The sequence below is a fragment of the Prionailurus bengalensis genome, chromosome B2 (genome assembly GCF_016509475.1).
Source record: "Prionailurus bengalensis isolate Pbe53 chromosome B2, Fcat_Pben_1.1_paternal_pri, whole genome shotgun sequence".
Lineage (NCBI taxonomy): Eukaryota > Metazoa > Chordata > Mammalia > Carnivora > Felidae > Prionailurus > Prionailurus bengalensis.
This window is the reverse complement of record NC_057349.1, coordinates 58,355,168-58,377,074: the sequence shown is the minus strand read 5'-3', so window position 1 is coordinate 58,377,074 and position 21,907 is coordinate 58,355,168.

Below are 21,907 nucleotides of genomic sequence, written 5' to 3'. Positions count from 1 at the left end.
GATCTAATAATGTGAGATCACTTATGGATTATTTTTTAATATGGCTAGAGTCAGAGTTTGTTTGTTTGTTTGTACTTGCAGGTAAGTCATTTAATTTCCATAGCAGTTAAACTTTATTTTAGGCTAGGATTTCAGCAATAACTTCAGCAATAATAGAAGTTTATTCTAGTAGAAAGAACTTCATACCCATAACTATGAGACTCCAGTTCTAGACCTGACTTTGCCACAGCTTATCTGTCTGATACTAAGCCAATCATTTGACAGAGGGACTGCAGCTTTAGAAACTATCATATCAAAGAATAGAACTTCCAAGTACAGTATTTCTCTCATTCATTTTATAAATTGCCAGTTAGCAGCTATTCAAACTAACTCTAGATTTGTATTAGTTTAAAGTCTTAATACCTACTTCCAGAAATTATTATAATCAGAATAAAGAAAAATAAGAATTTTTAAAAAGTGAGACTCACAGAAACAGTGAGTAGGATGGTTAACAGCAGCTGGCAGTTGGGGGAAAAATGGAGACACTGGTCAAAGGGCATAAGCCATCAGTTTTAAAAAGATTTGATGTACAGCATGATAACTATAGTTAATACTGTATGGTGTACTTGAAATATGCTAAGAGAGTATATATAAAGTGTACTCACTAACACCACCACGTGCACACACACACACACACAAGGTGACTATGTGGCATGAAGGATGTGTTAATTAACCTTACTGTAGTAAGCATTTCACAATGTGTACATATATTATGTCATTAGGTGTCAAGGACACTGTTCTCAGGCAGAATATTCCAATGCTCAGAGGTTATCTTCCAGGACCCAGTTAAAAGGTCAGTCTTTCCTTTGACTTCAAGTCTGCCAAGTTAACTATTACACCAATATTATATTAAATATTGGATTTTTGTGTAGGATAAATAATATATAATTAAAAAATAATACATTATATATTATAATAATAAATAGGAAAATAAGCAGAAAGAGCTAAAAACTCATAATTTTTAAATAAAGTCTGGCTAAAAAAATATAATAATAGTTGAAATAAAGCAAGGTCCAAGGGCACCTTGGTGGCTCAGTTGGTTGAGCGCCCAACTCAATTTCAGCTCAGGTTGTGATCTCATAGTTGTGGGATGGAATCCCCTGTGTGGGGCTTGGTGCTAGGTGTGGAGCCTGCTTGGGCTTCTCTCTCTTCCTCCTCCTGTGTCCCTCCCCTGCTCAGGCTCTTCTTGTTCTCTCTCTCTCTTTCTCAATCAAAAAAAAAAAAAAGAAGAAAAAAAAGTCCAATTTGAGATTCATATTTGCTATCTTTCACCAACATATTGGAAAAAGACAAACCATGAAATGCTGAAGGCTTTGCAGTATAAAAGAAAAAGAAAGCCATGGAGGGTGATGTTTCTGTAAAATATTTAATAATTATGATAAACAGAAAGATGACTTTATTCAACCTATAAGGCACTTACATTTGGCTGTAAGAGTCATCAGCCTGTTTTTGTTTGTTTGTTTTTGTTTTGTTTTGTTTTTTTATGAGCAGACCTTTCCAAACCCACCCAGGCAATGCCACTGACATTAGGCTCGCTGCTTCTTTGAATTTGGTATGGGTGTAGCTTTAAATTAGCATTTTTACATTTGGAGCATTTCTTTACGATTATATGTAGCATCATGACTATGAGTTTAGATAAAAAGCAGAAAATCAGACTTTGAAACCAGGATGAGAATATTTTGTAACAATGAGCCAGTTTTCTTCTTTCCCTTCTTTATGGTTCAGTAAACCTAAAAAATCAATGAGAGAAAAAAGAAAACACTTGAATGCTCAACACATAATAAGACACAAATGTTAAGAATGGGTAGAATAGGATTTATTTTCTCATGTAACTTTCTTAGTTATATTTGAGAATAAGTATTTCTTTGTGGTTATTTAAATATGTATGATCAAATTATTCAAGTATTTTCCCCCTCAGTTTACTTTCATTTTCCTCTGTATCTTACATGAATAATGAATGCTTAATTTTGATTACAGTGAAGAAGCAAAACTAGTGCAGTAGAACAAACCTGGAAAGGACAAAGTTTTTATTCATATGCAACTATGTTAAAATTTACACATACTATATATGCTAGTACACTACAGATATACATTTTCTGCCAAACACTCCAGTGCAAAATCCAAACTGAATTTATGTGTTTTCTAGTGAAAAATAAAACTGCCTTTACCTTCACCACCATATGTTTGAAAAATCCACATTTGTCATTTGAAATTGCCTATCTCCTCCCTTTGGGATTGGAGAGTAAACACAGAGGATCATGAGGGAGTAACTTCTGCCCCTTAGTTCATCTTGGCTGCTACTGACATGCCCATTTTGTCATCCCCATGCTCCTTTCAAATATGAGTTAATCTGCCAAACGATTCCAATCCTTTCATACCAGATTTGGCTCCCAGGACCTTCTCTGCATCACTCAAGGGCATGGTGCTTAGCTAATTAGTAGTCAGGTCCCAGTTGTCCCTTAAACATATCCAATGGGAACCAGTAAAACCTCTGGTTCTGCTCTCTCTCTAGGATTACAAACCCTCCATCAGTGTGGAATCCGTCCAGCTGTTCTCTGGCCAAATACAAAACCCTTTATTTCTTTCATGCCCTCCCTCTCCATAAAGATTTGCTTAATTTCACTTGATGGAGAGTAGCAAAGACTCTGACTTAGTGTCAGAGCTTGGGAGCTCTAGAATTTTTCAAACACACCAAACTGCCTAATACTTCTTGATGGAGGAAAAAAGTCATTTTTGTGGCCAAAGAAGAAAGTAACAGTTTTATTCTCAATAACTTCTGTTATAAAGGAAGATGAAAACATTTATCAATTCTCAAATGTTTTAGCTCTTATGTTTAATCTCTACTATGGCTGTGTTGTATATTAGTATTGCTTTTAAGTTGTGGGTCCTGTAGAATGTTATCTGAAAAAGTAAACCTCCAAAAAAGAGAATTTTTATTATTCATTTTTCAAAAGCGATTAGGTTAAATATCTTGTAAGTTTGAGTAACAAAAGGCTAGACAGAAGATTTGGAGATTGACAATGATATGGATTTGTTCTATGATTTACTACAAGTCACAACTTATTGGAACCATAAAATGAACTGATAGAATAGTCACTGTCCACTATATTTGGCACTATTTTATTAATTTAAGAACAATGTAGTTTTCCATTTTATTTAAATGCCAGAATATACATAACAAGTACTTATTATTAGACTTTTTAGTTTATCGGTTTCTTCAATAAAATCAAAGAGTTGTACACAATTGCTCTTAACCAGGGGATTGCCTTTGAAAATACACATGCTTAAAATTCTGATTTAGTAGATTGATCCATCTGGTACCTGGATATCTTATAATTCTTTGTGATTCTGATGTGTACTTATATTTGAGAATCACTGGACTGGGTATCTAGATGGCATTTTCTAGCTCAAAACGTCTGTGATATCACAAGTGGAGCACAGAGGTTTTTGTTTCATTTGTACTGACAACTCACAATTTAGCCCCTTAAAAAAGAAATAAACAATGGTTTGAAAAATCGAGAGATTTATCCTCTGAGTTTTTAGCAGCATATTTCATTGTATCTTTTATTTTGGATTCTTCCATCTGTTTTAGTGCTTTTGTTTTTAAGACAAAAAGAATAAATATAATTTTTTCATTCCAATCATTTTGTGAGGGAGATAATAATATATTGCTTTCTCTTCTTTTGTAATAACTTAGTGAAGTGACACTTTGTGTATTGACATTTGCTAATCAGAAAATCTATGCATGAAATTATAGTTTTTCATAGAGGGTGGGTATAATGGTTCAAATTGTATTTAAAGTATTAAAAATAATCAATGACTGATTAATTACAGTGATATCACAAAGGTTTATTTGAGTGTTTTGATCCACTTGATTAGTTGCAACATCTTCAGTAGTGAATATTCAGCCAAAAGTTTAATCTAAATCTTGAGACATTAGCTAACAACCAAACACATTGATAAAAGAGGCATTGAAATGATGTAACACAAAATGAAGTCCTTTTGCCATGTCCATTCTAAATAACCTATTTTTGTTTATGTATAATCTGCTTATTTTTTATTACCCAAATCTCTACCTTTCATTATACAAATCCTTACTTTAAGAGTTTATTGAGAATAATTTAACATAACATTTATTATGATGGCTGTCAGCTTTCTATTGTTTCTATAATAGAGTAGATAACAAAATTGTTTTTCTTGTATAAGCCAAGACTAATATAAAAAAGTAGTTCATTTATTTGATGGTTTGTACAATTCTTTCAATATAGTCCCCTCAATAGTAAATTTTTATCACAGTGAATATGCCTATCTGAAGTACCCCATTTCTTCCCCTCTAATCTGTTTTAATCTGTCATGGCCTTGAAATAGATAGTCAAGTCTGTTAGGATTATATGCAAAGTAAAAGTAAACAGAACCTGAGAAAATATTTGTTGATCCACCTGAGTAAAGAGATACATGAGATTTAATAACTTTGGACTTGTAAAATCTATTTTGGAAGCTCAGACATATTTTCCCTTCTTCCTTATTCCTTATTCCAAGACTCATTATAGAGAAGTGAGATTTACAGATGGTTGAATTTTGAGGTTTAAGAAATCTATCAAGCAGAACTGCATTTCATAAATATTGTGTGAGAACATAACTGATCAGAGAGAGGAATTTTCCATTTTCAGACTCTCTAATAAAAATGGACAGTTTCCAGAATTAGTCCAGGTAAAAAAAATGATTTAGAACTGATCAAATAATGTTTGCATTGCCAATATTACCCAAAATGCATCAATAAATGGGTTTATTTTGAAAGAATTATGAGACAGAGTAAGCTTCAACTTATTTCAATATGAACATTGTATTATACTTTTATATTATTGCTTGTTATCTTTACATAACTATAACTAAGACTCAACTATAGGCTTCACACTTTATATTGAGAATTTAGTAGATAGTTATAGTCCACAATAATTTCCTTTTCCCAGAAATCATCCTTTGCTATTTGGATATATGCCATTTTTAATTAGTTAAATCTATATAAGACTATTTTTAAAACTATTTTGTCGTGTTTATATATTTTTTCTAAGAAGATAGTAAGAGAAACCCACACATACATACACATATGTGAACAAGTTGACTCAACAATTTATTATTAACTGGCAAGAACAATGGTCAAAGGATAGTAAGTCTTCTGTCCCCATCAGTAAAGAACTTCATTAGGTGCTAACCATGTCAGCATAACTCCCCATTCATCTGTGTGGAGTTCATTAATGGTAGAAATTCCAAGAAATTTTGAATTGGAAAGTGGATGTATATTTGTGGAAGCAAGCATATGTGCAAATGTGTATGCACACATGTGTGCACATACATAGAAACGAGAATATATTCTTGTCCTTTTGGCCTGCCCTCCTAGTTTAAACATATTTCAAGAGCTTTCTGGAATCGAGCTCTGGAGCCCAGGTCAATTAATATTTGAACTTATCTTGGTTATAATATATACATATTAATTACAGCTCGCAGATAAGTAGCCTCTTTCTGTAATTGATGAAAAACTTTGGTTTGAAATAACAGAGAGTGGCCTGTGGCATCATCTTGATTATAGTAGGGTTAAATTTTGCAGCATGCCCTTTAAAACCAAAAGGCTGCATGTACAAAAGAGGATGGGACTTTGAGATTGATAGCTTTGCCTTCACTAGATGTGTTGCCTTGAACAAGTCACTTAACCTTTGTAAGCCTCAGTCAGTTCATTTAAATAATGGACATATTAATAGCAACTTTGTTATGGAGATACTAATAGCAGAGTTGTTATGAAGATTAAATGAGGTACTGTCACATATAAAGCACTTTACAAATGTGTACCATGTTTCATGATAATGACGATGATGGTAATGATTTAACTGTTGAGAGAGAGAGAGACAGAGAGGTGGGGAAGGAGGAGGAAAGAAGTGAGAGAAAGGAAGGGAGGGAAGGAGGAAGAAAGAAAGAGGAGAAAGAAAATAAAGGATAATGAATAAATGAATGAATGATTTGAATGGTGAGGTCTTTATATCGCCTTAACAATTTTTAGATTTTCTCATAGAGTGTGAAACCCATGGAGTTTGTACCCATGCCAAGGTCCCAGAGACTTGGCAGCTGCTGATAGTTTTTGTTTTCATGATCTCAGGCTATTGGGACTCTGGAGCCATCCTTTAGGGCTTGATGTGAGATTGCTACATTTCTGGTTAAACACTCCGCATCTGATAGGCACAAAGCAAAACACCTTGTCCTGATCCCTCTCTCTTCAGACATCAGGCCTTTAATCTAGTTAGTGTCACTTACATCTTAGTCCCACAGCCTTCCAGGTCAGTTCCCTTGATTTAAGGTACCGGCCTTTTCTGCCCTCTCAGAGTAAGAAAATCTCCCTTCGTCAAACTGCTGTGCTTAAAAGAGCGAGAACAAAAAAAACAACAAAAAAAACCCCAAAACAAAACTATCCTCTCTACTTAAAAATAATTGAAACAAAAACTCAAAAGAGACCAATGTGATTGACGTGAATATAAATGTGAATGATTATATGAACATATAGGCATAGATATTGGTCTGGAGTGTTATTACTGATCCTGTAGCTTTTTTAAATACACAGTCAAGGAATATGGCTTATCAGAAAACATAGATACCACCTTTTTTTTTCTGTAGTGTGGTTTGCCTTTCCAGGACTTCTATTATAGTTCATTGGTATATCATAGAACATATATTTTACGAAGAAAAACATAATGCTCATAGAAGTGAAGTAGTTTTCTCATGGTCACACAGTAATGCATAGCAGTTAGGGCAGGTCTGCAGATCACATGCTTCTCTCAAGGTTTTCTTCGTGTCCTATACCATGCTGGACCTCTGAAAGTAACAGAGTTGGAGTGCAGTTGTCCATATGACTCACACAACTAGGGAAGATGAGAATCCCAAAAGCAAGTCAGTATTTCAGAGACTCCTCAATAGACTCCAGCAGTCTCCTGTGCTGTTGCTAAAAATACATGCTTATTTTGGACTTACCTCCTGGAAATTCTGATTTTAGCAAATTGGAAGTAAGATCTGAGTCTTTAAAATACTCTGCAGAAGATTCACATGCAAAGCCATAATGCATAAATATTGGGCTATCCATGTCCTTTGAACTGCATGGAAAAGGGTATAGCCATGGCAATAGTTTATGTTTGTAAGCCTCTTTTTGGAGAACAGAGCACCCAGCTAATGCTAATCTGTACCAGAAGCCTAAAATGGGGAATGTCCTAAGAGGTGTTGAGAGGACAGGTCGATTCAGGAAATGGTACTATCAACAGGTAATAGGATGCAGCCATTGAGATTAAATTTTAAGTGTCAGCTTCTCATCTGCAGACTAACTGGGTCTGAGGAGGATTTAGAGCTAGAATTCTAAAAAGTGAATTTATGATTAAGATAGAGTTAGTATGCTAAACATTTCTTTCTCAAATGGGAACTTTTTATGGAAAAAGTGCTATCTTCCGCTAGTTCTGATGCTCTATTTTAGAAGCCCTAGTCATCAAGGAAATGGCTATTAAAGGACATTGGTGTGGAAGGAGCAGACGAACCCATTAAGGGACATTGGTGAGGATTTATTTGAAAGGATATTGAACAGAATGGGGTCTTAGGGATTTTTTTTTCCAGAATATACTGTTTTTACTATACATAATGCTTGTTGGGTACTTGGCATTTGAAAGTGTGATGCCAACGGATTGCTACCCAGTGAGATTTTCCTCCAAGATTTGGGTGGGAGCTTAAGATAGGAATTTCATCCAAGATACACCAGATCTTTAATGTTACAAGCAGCCTGGCATAGGCTGAGAATGGCTATTCACTGGGTCTTGCTTAAGCTTGGCAAATAACCAGAGCTGTAGAGGGAATATTGGTTAGGAAAGATGGAGTTAGTTCATTAGTAGAAATGCAGTAAGAGAAACTTACAATCTAGGTACAATTGCACTGGACCTAAGAGAGGCAATGAAACACAGGAATGCAAGTCTCTAGGCTTATAAGCAGGTTGCTAGAGTATAACTTACTTATGAACTAGAAATATAGTACTGGAAAATAATTTGCAATCTTAAAAAACTAAGCAGCTTTGCTCTGTGGTAGGATACTCAGCCTGGCATATTCATTCAATGAGAAGCTAATGACTACAGTAACTGAAACAAGCTATAGCTTGAAGAGCTGGGGACTCAGACTACCTGAGAAGTTGGATCAGTTTATCCAACTGCTTAGTACTGATTGTGTGATAGGAAAGGACTTTTATTGTTCCCTCTGTAATTGTGGTTCAGTGCATTTTAGAACTCGGTGTGATATTTATTTTTGGTCAGTGAGAGATTGGCAGAATCAGAAACAGGTTATGGAGCATAAAAAGCACTCCTGGAGTGGGATGCGAAATTAAGGAGGACTCTAGCAATAGGCACTAAGAGAAAACTGAGAGTTGGTGGAAGTGTCATGAGGATATAGGAGTCTGAGAGGAAATATGCAGAAATATATTGCAGATTAATGATTGCTGTCCCACGCACTCAGAGCAGGTATTTATTGCCTTGCAACAGATTTTAGAAGTCCAATTTCCACCCTTCAGATATTAGGAGTATGTCAAATAAACGACCTCAATTCAGAAATTACCCAAGGTGAAGGCATAAAATTTATTTATGCAAATTAAAGCTTAAATACTAAAACTATTTAGTGAAGATAAGTGTCCTCAATAAATAATTTTAATTTTAAAGAATGACAGTTTTCAGAATTTGACATTTGAGATATCTTATTTTTTTAATGTTTATTTATTTTTTAATGTTTATTTTTGAGAGAGAGATAGAGCATGAGCAGGGGAGGGCAGAGAGAGAGGGAGACACAGATTCCAAAGCAGGCTCCAGCTTCTGAGCTGTCAGCATAGAGCCTGATGTGGGGCTCGGAACCCATGAACTGTGAGATCAGACCTGAGCCGAAGTCAGACACTTCACCGACTGAGCCACCTGGGTGCCCCTTTAATGTTTATTTTTGGGGGAGAGAGAGAGAGAGCAAGAGAGCGCCCAAGTGGGGCAGGGGCAGAGAGTGAGGGAGACAGAGTACCCGAAGCAGGCTCCACACTGATAGCAGAGAACCTGATGCAGGGCTCAAATTCACGAACCATGAGATCACAACCCAAGTCAAAGTTGGACACTTAATTGACTGAGCCACCAAGGTGCCCCTGAGATATCTCATTAAATAAATGTATGTAAGAATGAACCAGTTTTTATACTAGGAAAAGGTTCTTTTTAGATATTGTGGTTTAATCCAGTTATAAGTATATTTTAATAAGCTAAAAATTTACCCCAAATTTCTATTTTAATTAAAAGAAAACTTAACAAAAAATCATAAAAGTAAGCCCCCCCACCTTCTTTTACATTATTAAAAACTGTTATACTGATAATCAAACATCAAAAAAATTCAAAGCTTTTGAAACCTTTTTCTAAGAATATGAACCACTTCTCATTTTTCCCAAATGGTACCAATTACTGCACTTAAGCCATCAGGAAGTTTGCTCTTGTGTTCTAGTAGAAAAAGGGAGCAGAACAATCTTCTCTTAAAATTTACCAATCCAACTAGTTTTATCAATGGATTTCTGTCATTTGTCAGAATGTCAGAATGTCAAACATTTGTCAAATGTCATTTGTCAGAATGTCAAAAACCCAGGTTTTTCTTTGATCTTGTGTGTTGGATTGGAATAAATATATCCACAATACAATCAAACTTTGCTCTGATTTTTTAATATGTTTTGGTATTTTGAGACAAACTAGGCATACTTTAAATTATAAGAATTTTAACTAAACCCAAACAAAATTTAAAATTGATACTACACAATTCCAAAGGAATGCAATGTGCAAAACTTTTTCAATTTATTACATATTGTCCAAGTGTAATTTGGCTTTGATGGTTTCTAAGTGGAGACCATTGAATGAATAAATATCCCAACTCATGAAAATTTAGAGTTAAAACCAAACAATAGCTAATGTCATTATGATTTATTTTGTATGTCTGTAAAACATTGAAGGAATCACCATCAAGTATTAGTAAATTTAAAAAAATATGTGTATATGCACACACATATATGTATCCTTACAACACACATTTTAAAAGATCTTCCTGTAGTTCAAGGCAGAGTCAGGTTAAGATTTTTGAATAAATTACATTTATTTTATATTGCATTTCCATTATCCTTTCTGTGAATGATTAATATATGTATATATAATACATTGATGTGATTCAGAAAATATTATGCATTGTATAAAAATGTATACTCTTTTCCTATATGATATGGAGAGTTTTAGAAGAAAAGTAGGTGAAGCATAAAGAATGGAATGAGATTATCTTACTTTGCCTAGAACCACTTATAAAGACTTTTTCTTGTTTATAGAGAAACATTATAAAGATATAAATATTTTGTTTTAATCAAGTTATTATAATAGAAATTCAAATATACCTTAATTCCATTGTGGGTGGCAAGACTCTTTACTTGCCTAAATCTTGAAAAATATAATAGATTAGAAAAAACTATATGATATGTAGAGAATCTCTCATGAAATAATGACAGATCAAAACTTTGCCTTAGTAAAAATGGAGGTGATATGAATATGAAGAGCTGTGACATAAAACAGGCTGGTTTCTGGAAAGTGTAATAAATAGGAAAAACTGAAAATAAGCTGCTGGATATTTGGGGCAGGACAAGAATATGTCCAGCGATTTAGGACAAACTTCCACACTTAGTTTTTATCTAAATTCTCTCAACCTACTTTAAAAAATACTTGTTTTACACCTGGTCTGAAATATACATTCAGTCTAAGATTGCCAGATCCAGCAAATAAAGATACATATGCTTGAATATTGCATGGGACATACTTACACAAAAAGAACAATGAAATTTTATCTGAAATTCAAATTGATTGGGTGTCCCATAATTTATCTAACACTGCTAATACAATTGGATCTTATTTTGATGAAATTTATGTATCAATCATCATATGTGCCTACTGTGATGTTCCTGTCCTTAAAAAAAAAAGGAGTTTACTTTTTTTATCTTGCTTAGATAAGGAGAGTGATTCAATTTAGGTAGAGAAGATAAAATTCTTCTAGAACCACTTAGATTGTGGAGGGGAGTAGAACATCATGAAGGACAAGAATGCAATAAGGAAAGTATCTCTCCCATCCTGTGTACTAGCAATTTAATCAAACAAATTCAACCAGTCCCTGAGGCGTTTAATGATAGGCTTAATTAGTGAGATCCCAAAATAATTTGTTACTTCTTATTGTTCACACAATTAACAGAGAGATCAAAGAGGACAAATTTTGGCCCTAAGCAAAGTCATAACATTCATATAGGTTAAGATCTTTTCATAGGTTTTTGGTGATTTTTTGACAACAGTTGTCTTTAGTGGCCATTGGCTTTTGTTCTCAGATGACCTTCGATTGCATCAGTTCAGTTGCCACCTATTGAACTAATTTATATAAGGCCTTTCCTACATCTGCTTATCCATAAAGCAAGAGATGATTCTTGCACCTATATGTAAAAGACTACACCATGAAATTAATGAATGTGATGGCAAGAGAGGACCCATATATATTCAGTTTCTGATCTTCAGCAAGAATTATAGATCCCATGAATTTTTAAAACAATTTATTATTGCTTTGTTAAAGGCCAAAACCTAAAATTTCCAGAAGCTAGGAAAGAAACGTTTATTTCCGCTAGAAGACACTGGTTTTGCTGTAATAGGAGTAGTGAGGAGGATTAATGAGAATAAAACCTGGATTGCATCAGAAATCCACCAGGAAAATAGACCTTGGGCTGTACTGTAAGCTACAGAGGTAGTATGGATTTCTTTCCTGTGTCAAATATCTTATAAATCCACTGTAAATAAGTTTATGAGTGAATATTCTTTTCTAAGTTAAAATCATGTTTTCTCTCATTACCTATAGCTAGCTAATTATTTTTTGTTTTCAAATAATTCCATTGTCTTGCTTTCCTTGTATACCAAGATTGATTACTACACAAAGTACTAAGCTACTTTTGTTTAATTCTGTGAATGCCTCTTTAAAAACATTTATTAATTAATTGCAAAATTACTGCATGTTCTTTTGTAGATAGTTTAGAAAGGGAGGGGAAAAGACAATTTTTTTTTTAAGTCATTTCAAATCTTACTACCAAAAGAACTGTAACCAGTACATCCTGTTTTAGGACATTGTTGTGGAAATTATTGTCACATACTTTTTAGTTTCAGTTGTTTAATAACTTATCCCCTCCTTTAGAAGACAAGTCATCCAGTAGGATAATCAGTTCAGAATGGGGTCATCTCTCCTTCTTCAAGATTGGAAGAGTAAAACAGGGGTGATTTATTTCTGGCCTTGCACATCTTTGGTTTGGCACCCATTAGTTGATCTGTAATGGTTTATCTTTGAATTATCCTCCAAAATTTAATATCAGAAAAAATGTTTTGTAAAAATAAGAATGTTCATCTTCTTTTGAAGAATCAGGATATTTGGTATGCCCAGGCCAGATTGTAAAATAGAAGGAATTCCTAGAGTTGGTAGTCTCTACATGCTTTAGACGGTACTCTACCTTTCTGCTTGCTCAGTTTACTAATTACCGAGGCCCTCTACCAGGTGTAAAATATGTTGGTATCTAAACACTACAAAATAGTGAAAGCTTGTCCCAAGGGCTGATCTTCTTCAGTTTCATGGTTTCTTGAACTCTCCATTTAAAGACTGGGCTATTCTTCCACTAAGGCCCAAACAGTGAGAAATTACCCCAAACTGGGTCAAAAATTTAGAAAAAAAATAATAAAGAAAATATCCTTTACTTTTTGGAAAAACAGCATGTGACTTTTATAGTAACCTCATCAACATGTACTAACCAGTTCAGGGGAATGAAAAAGTGAAGGGGTCCTTAAAGGGGCTTTATAATAGCATCAGAATATCTTCTAAGTAATGATTTAAAATTTTGTGGACAACAATTTTTTAAATCATATCCATCTTATGTTGGGAGGGTCATATTTTGTGAGTAAAAACATCTAAGTACATTTTTTTTTAGTTTTTTGGTGACGATGTTGGTGTGGATTCAAATGAGTGTGTATATATTTATTATCTGTTTATCTTGACACAAATTGCACATATACTTCTTAATTTCTTATATTTACACTGAAATATGAGTAGATTAATTGACATAATTCAGTTATCTATCTTTTTTATGTCTTCACTAAAGAAAAAGTGCACTCTACTGAGACGGATTCAGTTAATTAAGTCACTCTTACTTCATATTATATATTATTCTGTTTAGGCAGCATAACAATCCTGTTGACATTTTGCCCATGGGTGACCTCTTTCAAAGCTAATTCCTATTCAGTTGTCCTCTGTAAGTGAATGAAAAGATAAAGTATAAAATGAACAGTTTATCTTATTAAGAATCCAGAATATCAATGTGAAGGAAAAATAAAACTGACATAAGTTCATAATGTAATAAAATAAGAACCATTTAATACAAGATATGTATTTATTTAATAGATTTATGCTTGACATCCATTTCTCTGGCACAGGCAAACAACATAAGGATTGTTTTCTTAATTTCCCAAATAGATTTATTTGAATTTACTTATTTCTTTATTTATTTTGAGAAAGAGAAAGAAAGTGTGAGCAGGGGAAGGACAGAGAGAGGGGGTGAGACAGAATCCCAGGCAGATTCCAGGCTGTCAGTGCAGAGCCCAATGCAGGGCTACGTCTCATGAACCATGAACCATGATCACACACATGGTTCATAACCAACTGAGCCACCCAGGCACCTCCCCAAATAGATTTAGACCTTGTTACTAAAAAGCTGAAAAATAAGGATTCTGTGTAAATTAAATACAAAAAGATAATTATTAATAATTTTATGGAAGATTTTACTGAAAAGTTGCTAATTTATTAAGTATAAACAACTCAATAAGTAATTAGAAAATTTTTGCATTAGTTATAGAGTAGATCTTTAGTATTTTCTAAGACATCTATCATCAACTCTAAATGATGAAATATCTACTTTAAATTTTTAATATTTAAAGGGCACCTGACTGGCTTAGTCTGTTTAAGCATCTTACTCTTGGTTTTGGCTCAGGTCATGATCTCGTGGTTTTATGAGTTCAAGCCCCATATGGGCTCCCTATGCTTCAGATTCTCTGTCTCCTTCTCTTTCTGCCCATCCCCCACTTGCACTGTCTCTGTCTCTCTTAAAATAAATAAACATGAAATTACTAATATTAACAAAATTCTTTTTTTAATTTTATTTTTTATGTTTTTAACTTTACATCCAAGTTAGTTAGCATATAGGGCAACAATGATTTCAGGAGTAGATTCCTTAGTGCTCCTTACCCATTTAGCCCATCCCCTCTCCTCAACTCCTCCAGTAACCCTCAGTTTGTTCTCCATATTTATGAGTTTCTTCTGTTTTGTCCTGCTCCCTGTTTTATATTATTTTTGTTTCCCTTCCCTATGTTCATCTGTTTTGTCTCTTAAAGTCCTCATATGAGTGAAGTCATATGATTTTTGTCTTTCTCTGATTGACTAATTTTACTTAGCATAATACCCTCCGTTCTATCCATGTAGTTGCAAATGGCAAGATTTCATTCTTTTTGATTGCCGAGTAATACTCCATTGTATATATATACCACGTCTTCTTTATCCATTCATCCATCGATGGACATTTGGGCTTTTTCCATACTTTGGCTATTGTTGATAGTGCTGCTATAAACATTGGGGTGCATGTGTACCTTCGAAACAGCACACCTCTATCCCTTAGATAAATACCTAGTAGTGCAATTGCTGGGTCGTAGGGTAGTTCTATTTTTAGTTTTTTGAGGAACCTCCATACTGTTTTCCAGAGTGGCTGCACCAGCTTGCATTCCCACCAACAATGCAAAAGAGATCTTTCTCCGCATCCTCGCCTACATCTGTTCTTGCCTGAGTTGTTAATGTTAGCCATTCTGACAGGTGTGAGATAGTATCTCATCGTGGTTTTGATTTATACTTCCCTGATGATGAGTGATGAGCATTTTTTCAAGTGTCGGTTGGCCATCTGGATGTCTTCCTTGCAGAAGTGTCTACTCATGTCTTTTGCCCATTTCTTCACTGGACTATTTGCTTTTTGGGTGTTGAGTTTGATAAGTTCTTTATAGATGTTGGATACTAACCCTTTATCTGGTATGTGGTTTGCAAATATCTTCTCCCATTCTGTCAGTTGCCTTTTAGTTTTGCTGATTGTTTCCTTTGCTGTGCAGAAGCTTTTCATTTTGATGCGGGCCCAGTAGTTCATTTTTGCTTTTGTTTCCCTTACTTCCGGAGACGTGTTGAGTAAGAAGTTGTTGCGGCCAAGATCAAAGAGGATTTTGCCTGCTTTCTCCTTGAGGATTTTAATGGCTTCCTGTCTTACATTTAGGTCTTTCATCCGTTTTGAGTTTATTTTTGTGTATGGTGTAAGAAAGTGGTCCAGGTTCATTCTTTTGCATGTTGCGTTCCCATGCGTTCCCAGCACCATTTGCTAAAGAGACTGTTTTTATTCCATTGGATATTCTTTTCTGCTCTGTCAAAGATTAGTTGGCCATACCTTTGTGGGTCCATTTCGGGGTTCTCTATTCTGTTCCATTGATCTGAGTGTCTCCTCTTGTGCCAGTACCATACTGTCTTGATGATTACAGCTTTGTAGTATAGCTTGAAGTCTGGGATTGTGATGCCTCCTGCTTTGGTTTTCTTTTTCAAGATTGCTTTGGCTATTCGGGGTCTTTTCTGGTTCCATACAAATTTTAGGATTATTTGTTCTAGCGCTGTGAAGAATGCTGGTGTTATTTTGATCGGGATTGCATTGAATCGCTTTGCGTAGTATAGACATTTTAACAATATTTGTTCTTCCTATCCAGGAGCATGGAATCTTTTTCCAATTTTTTTTTTGTCTTCTTCAATTTCTTTCATAAGTTTGCTATAGTTTTCAGTGTATAGATTTTTCACCCCTTTGGTTAGATTTATTCCTAGATATTTTATGTTTTTTTATGCAACTGTGAATGGGATCGATTCCTTGATTTCTCTTTCTGTTGCTTCATTGTTGGTGTATAGGAATGCAACCGATTTCTGTGTGTTGATTTTATATCTTGCAACTTTGCTGAATTCATGAATCAGTTCTAGCAGTTTTTTGCTAGAATATTTTGGGTTTTCTGTATAAAGTATCATGTCTTCTGCGAAGAGTGAAAGTTTGACCTCCTCCTGGCCTATTTGGATGCCTTTTATTTCTTTGTTATCTGATTGCAGAGGCTAGCACTTCCAATACTATGTTGAATAACAGTGGTGAGAGTGGACATCCCTGTCTTGTTCCTGACCTTAGGGGGAAAGCTCTCAGTTTTTATTAGCAGTGGGTCTTTCATATATGGCTTTTATGATCTCGAGGTATGCTCCTTCTATCTCTACTTTCTTGAGGGTTTTTATCAAGAAAGGTTACTATATTTTGTCAAATGCTTTCTCTGCATCTATTGAGAGGATCATGTGGTTCTTGTCCTTTCTTTTATTGACGTGATGAATCACGTTAATTGTTTTGCGGATATTTAACCAGTCCTGCATCCCAGGTATAAATCTTACTTGGTTGTGGTGAATAATTTTTTTAATCTTGTTGGAGCCGGTTGTCTGGTATCTTGTTGAGTATTTTTGCGTCCATGTTCATCAGGGAAAATTGGTCTATCATTCTCCTTTTCAGTAGGGTCTCTGTCTGGTTTTGGAATCAAGGTAATGCTGGCTTCATAGAAAGAGTTTGGAAGTTTTCCTTCCACTTCTATTTTTTGGAACAGCTTCAAGAGAATAGGTGTTAACTCTTCCTTGAATGTTTGGTAGAATTCCCTGGAAAGCCATCTGGCCCTGGACTCTTGTTTTTTGGCAGATTTTTGATTACTAATTCAATTTCCTTACTGGTTATAGGTCTGTTCAAATTTTCTATTTCTTCCTGTTTCAGTTTTGGTAGTGTATATATTTCTAGGAATTTTTCCATTTCTTCCAGATTGCCCATTTTATTGGCATATAATTGCTCATAATATTCTCTTATTATTGTTTGTATTTCTGCTGTGTTGGTTGGGATCTCTACTCTTTCATTCTTGATTTTATTTATTCGGGTCTTTTCCTTTTTCCTTTTGATCAGACTGGCTAGTGGTTTATCAATTTTGTTAATTCTTTCAAAGAACCAGCTTCTGGTTTCATTGATCTGTTCTACTGTTTTTTTGGTTTCGATAGCATTAATTTCTGCTCTCATCTTTATTATTTCCTGTCTTCTGCTGGTTTTGGGTTTTATTTGCTGTTCTTTTTCTAGCTCCTTAAGACGTAAGGTTAGGTTGTGTATCTGAGATCTTTCTTCCTTCTTTAGGAAGGCCTGGATTGCTATATACTTTCCTCTTATGACTGCCTTTGCTGCTTCCCAGAGGTTTTGGGTTGTGGTGCTATCATTTTCATTGACTTCTATATACTTTACAATTTCTCTTTAACTTCTTGGTTAGCCCATTCATTCTTTAGTAGGATGTTCTTCAGTCTCCAAGTATTTGTTACATTTCCAAATTTTTTCTTGTGGTTGATTTTAAGTTTCATAGCGTTGTGGTCTGAAAATGTGCACAGTATGATCTCAATCTTTTTGTACTTACTTAGGGCTGACTTGTGTCCTAGTATGTGGTATATTCTGGAGAATGTTCCATGTGCACTGGAGAAGAATGTATATTATGCTGCTTTAGGATGAAAAGTTCTGAATATATCTGTTAAGTTCATCTGGCCCAGTGTGTCATTCAAAGCCATTTTTGCCCTATTGATTTTTTTTTTTCAATTTTTATTTTTATTTTTTTTTCTGAAATTTATTGACAAATTGGTTTCCATACAACACCCAGTGCTCATCCCAAATGGTGCCCTCCTCAATACCCATCACCCACCCTCTCCTCCCTCCCACCCCCCATCAACCCTCAGTTTGTTCTCAGTTTTTAACAGTCTCTTATGCTTTGGCTCTCTCCCATTCTAACCTCTTTTTTTTTTTTTCCCTTCCCCTCCCCCATGGGTTCCTGATAAGTTTCTCAGGATCCACATAAGAGTGAGACCATATGGTATCTGTCTTTCTCTGTATGGCTTATTTCACTTAGCATCACACTCTCCAGTTCCATCCACGTTGCTACAAAAGGCCATATTTCATTTTTTCTCATTGCCATGTAATATTCCATTGTGTATATAAACCACAATTTCTTTATCCATTCATCAGTTGATGGACATTTAGGCTCTTTCCATAATTTGGCTATTGTTGAGAGTGCTGCTATGAACATTGGGGTACAAGTGGCCCTATGCATCAGTGCTCCTGTATCCCTTGGATAAATTCCTAGCAGTGCTATTGCTGGGTCATAGGGTAGGTCTATTTTTAATTTTCTGAGGAACCTCCACACTGCTTTCCAGAGCGGCTGCACCAATTTGCATTCCCACCAACAGTGCAAGAGGGTTCCCGTTTCTCCACATCCTCTCCAGCATCTATAGTCTCCTGATTTGTTCATTTTGGCCACTCTGACTGGCGTGAGGTGATACCTGAGTGTGGTTTTGATTTGTATTTCCCTGATAAGGAGCGACGCTGAACATCTTTTCATGTGCCTGTTGGCCATCCGGATGTCTTCTTTAGAGAAGTGTCTATTCATGTTTTCTGCCCATTTCTTCACTGGGTTATTTGTTTTTCGGGTGTGGAGTTTGGTGAGCTCTTTATAGATTTTGGATACTAGCCCTTTGTCCGATATGTCATTTGCGAATATCTTTTCCCATTCCGTTGGTTGCCTTTTAGTTTTGTTGGTTGTTTCCTTTGCTGTGCAGAAGCTTTTTATCTTCATAAGGTCCCAGTAATTCACTTTTGCTTTTAATTCCCTTGCCTTTGGGGATGTGTCAAGTAAGAGATTGCTACGGCTGAGGTCAGAGAGGTCTTTTCCTGCTTTCTCCTCTAAGGTTTTGATGGTTTCCTGTCTCACATTTAGGTCCTTTATCCATTTTGAGTTTATTTTTGTGAATGGTGTGAGAAAGTGGTCTAGTTTCAACCTTCTGCATGTTGCTGTCCAGTTCTCCCAGCACCATTTGTTAAAGACGCTGTCTTTTTTCCATTGGATGTTCTTTCCTGCTTTGTCAAAGATGAGTTGGCCATACGTTTGTGGGTCTAGTTCTGGGGTTTCTATTCTATTCCATTGGTCTATGTGTCTGTTTTGGTGCCAATACCATGCTGTCTTGATGATGACAGCTTTGTAGTAGAGGCTAAAGTCTGGGATTGTGATGCCTCCTGCTTTGGTCTTCTTCTTCAAAATTCCTTTGGCTATTCGGGGCCTTTTGTGGTTCCATATGAATTTTAGGATTGCTTGTTCTAGTTTCGAGAAGAATGCTGGTGCAATTTTGATTGGGATTGCATTGAATGTGTAGATAGCTTTGGGTAGTATTGACATTTTGACAATATTTATTTTTCCAATCCATGAGCAGGGAATGTCTTTCCATTTCTTTAAATCTTCTTCAATTTCCTTCAGAAGCTTTCTATAGTTTTCAGCATACAGATCCTTTACATCTTTGGTTAGATTTATTCCTAGGTATTTTATGCTTCTTGGTGCAATTGTGAAAGGGATCAGTTTCTTTATTTGTCTTTCTGTTGCTTCATTGTTAGTGTATAAGAATGCAACTGATTTCTGTACATTGATTTTGTATCCTGCAACTTTGCTGAATTCCTGTATCAGTTCTAGCAGACTTTTGGTGGAGTCTATCGGATTTTCCATGTATAATATCATGTCATCTGCAAAAAGCGAAAGCTTGACTTCATCTTTGCCAATTTGGATGCCTTTGATTTCCTTTTGTTGTCTGATTGCTGATGCTAGAACTTCCAGCACTATGTTAAACAGCAGCGGTGAGAGTGGGCATCCTTGTCGTGTTCCTGATCTCAGGGAAAAAGCTTTCAGTTTTTCCCCGTTGAGGATGATGTTAGCTGTGGGCTTTTCATAAATGGCTTTTATGATCTTTAAGTATGTTCCTTCTATCCCGGCCCTATTGATTTTTTGATTAGATGATCTGTCCTTTGCTGTGAGTGGGGTGTTGAAGTCTCCTACTATTATGATATTAGTATAGATGAGTTTCTTTATGTTTGTGATTAATTGATTTATGTATTTGTGTTCTCCCACATTTGGCACATAAATGTTTACAATTGTTAGGTCTTCTTGGTGGATAGACCCCTTGATTATGATATAAGGCCCTTCTGCATCTCTTGATACAGTCTTTATTTTAGAGTCTAGATTGTCTGATATAAGTATGGCTACTCCGGCTTTCTTTTGTTGACCATTTGCATGATAGATGGTTCTCCATCCCCTTATTTTCAATCTGAAGGTGTCTTTAGGTCTAAAGTGGGTCTCTTGTAAACAGCATATAGATGAATCTTGTTTTCCTACCCATTCTGTTACCCTATGTCTTTTGATTGGAACATTGAGTCCATTGATGTTTAGAGTGAGTACTGAAAGATATGAATTTATTGCCATTATGATGCTTGTAGAGTTGGAGTTTCTGATGATGTTCTCTGGTCCCTGGTCCTTTCTAATCTTTGTTGCTTTTGATATATATATATATATATATATATATATATATGTTTTTTTTTCATCGTTTCTCCCCTCAGAGAATCCCCCTTAAAATTTCTTGCAGGGCTGGTTTAGTGGTCACAAACTTTAATTTTTGTTTGTCTTGGAAACTTTTTATCTCTCCTTCCATTTTGAATGACAGCCTTGCTGGATAAAGAATTCTTGGCTGCATATTTTTCTGATTCAGCACAGTGAGTGTATCCTTTCTGGTCTGCCAAGTTTCTGCAGATAGGTCTGCTGCAAACCTGATCTGTCTTCCCTTGTAGGTTAGGGACTTTTTTTCCCTTGCTGCTTTCATGATTCTCTCCTTTCCTGAGTATTTTGTGAATTTGACTATGATATGCATTGTTTATGGTTGTTTTTTGTTGAATCTAATGGGGCTCCTCTGTGCTTCCTGGATTTTGATGTCTGTGTCTTTCCACAGGTTAGGAAAGTTTTCCGCTATGATTTGCTCACATAACCCTTTTACCCCTATTTCTCTCTCTTCCTCTTCTGGAACCCCTATGATTCTGATGTGGTTCCTTTTTAATGAGTCACTGATTTCTCTAACTCTTAAATTGTGCTCTTTTGCCTTAATCTCCCTCTTTTTTTTCTGCTTCGTTGTTCTCTAGAAGTCTGTCCTCTATATCACTGATTCTCTGTTCTGCCTCATCCATCCTTGCTGCCACTGCCTCTATTCGTGATTGCAACTCAGTTATAGCATTTTTTTTTCATTCTGGCTATTTTTTATTTCTTTTATCTCTGCAGAAAGGAATTCTAATCTATTTTCAACTCCAGCTAGTATTCTTATTTTCGTGATTCTAAATTCTGGTTCAGACATCTTGCTTGTATCTGTATTGGTTAAATCCCTGGCTGCCGATTCTTCATGCTCTTTCTTTTGTGGTGAATTCCTTCGTTTTGTCATTTTGAAGGGAGAAAAGGAATTAATGAGGTAGAAAAATTGAAAATAAAAAAATTAAAATCAAAGAAATTAAAATTAAAAAAATTAAAAACACACAGACACAGAAATCGAGTAAATGATGCTGGATCCTACATGTGTTTTGGTCTCAGTGTTGAAAGTGGTTTAACAGATTAGAGAAAAAAAGGGGGGGAGAAAAAAAAGTGATCGTTTGAGAATTTGAAAAAAATGAATACACTGAAGTAGTATAAAATGAGATGATAGGAGTAAAATAGAATTTGAAAAAATATACACAAAAGTAAAAAATACAGTAGAAAAGAATTAAAACAAAATATTTTTA